Genomic DNA, 3549 nt, shown 5'->3' with positions numbered 1-3549 from the left:
AATATCAGCATGGTTAAGAATAACCAGAATATTTTATTCATCTTTAAATTTTTTTATGTTAAGTATTGTACCTGCCCATACTCAAAGTGCTTTCTAAGAGAAATCGTCTCACTCATGGTTTCTGAGGACAGGGTAATTTTGTACTATGCTCTTTTTCTCTTGCATACTTCCCCTCCCCAGACGTGTGGCCCAGAGACAGGCAACTGTCCTAAGAGCTGCTAGTCCTTCAGCTAGCCTGGGACCTCCCACACAGCCTGAAACAAAATAAGACACTTGCCTGAGATTTTCTCACTTAGATAAATTTGCGAATACAGAGAATGTTAGGGAAGGGTAGAATGGGAGGCTTGGTGGATCATGGCAAACCAAAGCAGAAGCTGTGAAATAAAACACACACAGAAAACAAGATAAACAAATATGTAACTCAGGGTTCTAACAAGAAACAAAAGACATGTGCAAATGACAAGTTGAGGAGAGTTTAGCTACAAAGGTCCTAATTAGAAATGTGTGGGCAGGGTGTAAGGGAGCTATAGGATAGTAGAGGAAGATAATCTGGGTAGCAAGGGAGCTTTTACCACCCCTAGACCCGAAGGGACATGGGAAAGAAGAGGTTGGTGGGGAAAGTGGTGTCGAGTGAGTCACTTTGAGAGGAGCAGTGATCTTTGGTTGAAGGACAGTGTGCCTAAAGTGACCTTGCAAGGAGGGAGCTAGGAGGATAAATACACTGACCTCATTCTGTACAGGTCAGGATTTCAGGAAAGAGAGCCCTGTGGTGAAAGATGAAAAGTGGATCTGGAGGAGCAAACTGAAGATACTTTAGAAAGATAAAACAATGAGTAGAGGGAGAACAGAATAGACATGCAGAGAGAAAAAGTTCCTATAAAAGAAAAAGAGACGCTACCCACAAGGAAGACTGAAAGGGTAGCTAATTCCTAGAGTTGCCTCAGATCTTGATGACTTTCCAGTTGGAAATCCAGTTCCAATTTTAGTCTAAGCATAGCTTTACAATAGACTCTCTTCCTTTAAAATAGTCTATGAGCAATTCATGGTTTCTTGTAGCCCTTATAAAATGCTGGGTACAATGAGAGTAGTTTATTCCTCTTAGAAATCCTGCAAATAGGGGCACCTGGATGGCTCAGTCAGTTAAGCATCCCTAACTCTTGATCTCAGCTCAGGCCCTTGTCTCACGGTTGTAAGTTCAAGCCCCACTTTGGGCTCCACCCGGGGCATGGAGCCTACTTAAAAAAAAGAAAAAAGAAATCTGCAAACAAAGACATTTGAGACACATAGGCCACTTACTGAGAAAGAATCATGACACTCTCCTCAGCCTTTTTAAAGTGTCCAGATTTAAAAATAAAGGTGTCAGTGTTGTGAAAACCACTTACCGTCAAAATTGAGAAGTTATAAAACTGACCTAATTAAGTGAATTCTCTTGAATTGTGGAAAATAAGTTGCTCTTTGAAAAAATCACAAACCGTTCTATAAGAAATTAAAACAATAATAATTTTCTTCTTTAATCACCTCTCCCCCAGCTTTATTGATTTATCAATATACCAAACTACTCATTTAAAAGAAAAAATTTGATATATGTAATATGTCAATTTTGATATATGTATTCATCACCACAGTCAAAATAACATTTCCATCCACTCCAAAAGTTTCTTGTACCTCTTTGATCCCCAGGAAACCATTCATTTACTTTCTGCCACTTTGCATTTTCTACAATTTTATATAAATAGATTAAACCATATATTCTTTTGTCTGCCTTTTTTCTTTTTTTTTTAAGAAGAGATTTTCTTTTTTTTTTTAAGATTTTAATTATTTATTTAAGAGAGAGAGAGAGAGAGCCAAAGCAAGGGGAGGAGCAGAGGGAGAGGGAGAAGCAGACTCTCCAGTGAGCAGGGAGACCTATGTGGAGCTTGATCCCCGGACTCCAGGATCATGACCTGAGCCGAAGGCAGATGCTTAACCGACTGAGCCACCCAGACGCTCCTTACCTGCCTTTTTTCATTCTGCAGAATTTTTCTGAGATTCAACTATTTTGTTGTATATATCAATAATAATTCTTTCTTTTTTATTGCTGAATAGTTTGTCCTTATATGAATATACCTCAATTTCTCCATTCACGTCTTTTTTTTAAAAGATTTATTTATTTGAGAGAGAGAGGACATGCATGTGCATGGGTGGGGGGAGGGGCAGAGGGAGAGAGACAGAATCTCAAGTAGACTCTGTGCTGAGCCTGCTGTGGGGCTCGATCTCATGACCCCAAGATCATGACCTACACTGAAAGCAAGAGTCAGATGCTTTAACCAATTGAGCCACCTAGGCGCCCATTCATGTCTTTTTTTAAAATTAAGGTATAATTGACATAAAACATTATCTTAGTTTCAGGTATATGACATAATGATTTGACATTTGTATATATTGCAAAATTACCACCACAATAAATCTAGTTAATATCTGTCACCACATATAGTTGCAGAATTTTTTTTTAAGATTTTATTTATTTGACAGAGAGAGACACACACAAGCAAGGGAGAGGGAGAGGGAGAGGGAGAGGGAGAGGGAGAAGCAGGCTTCCCGCGGAGCAGGGAGCCCGATGCAGGGCTCGATCCCAGGACCCTGGGATCATGACCTGAGCCGAAGGCAGACGCTTAACGACTGAGCCACCCAGGTGCCCCAGTTGCAGAATTTTTTTTTCTTGAGAGGACTTTTAAGATTTACTCTCTTAGCAACTTTCAAACATGCAATATAGTATTATTAACTATAGTTGCCACGCTGTGCATTATATCCTCATGACTTACTTATTTTATAACTAGTAGTTTGTATCTTTTGACTCACTTCACCCAATTCACCCACCTTTCACTCCCTTCCTCTGGCAACCTATCTATGAGATGATTATTATTATTATAATTTTAAAGATTCTACATACAAGTGAGGCAGTGTGCCCAGTGGTCCTGTGGCTCTGTCTCTTGCTTCAACAGTGTTTGGACAGAACAAACCCAGAGACGCCCCTTCAACCAGCCTCCTACCACCTTCCAACCTTTTTTCCAGTGTTAACTTTCAGAGCCATCTTCTTGGCCATCCTCTGGCTCCGGGACCGGCTAACACCCTATTTTGAGCTTAGCTCATTACCAATCAACCATGAGCACCCAGATTTGTCAGAATCAGTCCAACAAGGTGGAGGCCACCATCAGCTGCCTGGTCAACATGCATCTGCGGGCTTCCTACACCTACATCTCTCTGGGCTTCCATTTTGAAGGTGATAATGTAGCTCTGGAGGACACGGGCCACTTCTTCCACAAGTCAGTGGAAGGGAAGCACGAGGGAGCTAAGCGTCTCTTGAAGATGCAAAACCAGTGCAAAACCAGTGCTGCGTCCTCTTCCAGGAAGTGCAGAAGCGGTCCCAAGATGAGAGGGGCAAAGTCCTGGACACCATGGAAGCTGCCCTGGTTCTGGAAAAGAGCCTGAATCAGGCCCTTTTGGATCTGCATGCTCTGGGTTCTGCCCATGCAGACCCCCATCTCTGTGACTTCCTGGAGAACCACTTCT

At 41.7% G+C, this 3549-nt stretch overlaps 1 pseudogene; it reads left to right on the top strand.

Moving 5' to 3' along the window:
• Positions 1–3097: 3097 nt before the first annotated feature.
• Positions 3098–3549, top strand: part of LOC118020385 — a 573-nt pseudogene continuing 121 nt past the window's right edge.

The sequence above is a fragment of the Mirounga leonina genome, unplaced genomic scaffold (genome assembly GCF_011800145.1).
Source record: "Mirounga leonina isolate KUSES-001 unplaced genomic scaffold, KU_Mleo_1.0 Mir_114, whole genome shotgun sequence".
Lineage (NCBI taxonomy): Eukaryota > Metazoa > Chordata > Mammalia > Carnivora > Phocidae > Mirounga > Mirounga leonina.
Note: the sequence above shows the minus strand (reverse complement) of the source record. Positions and strands in the feature narration are given on the sequence as shown.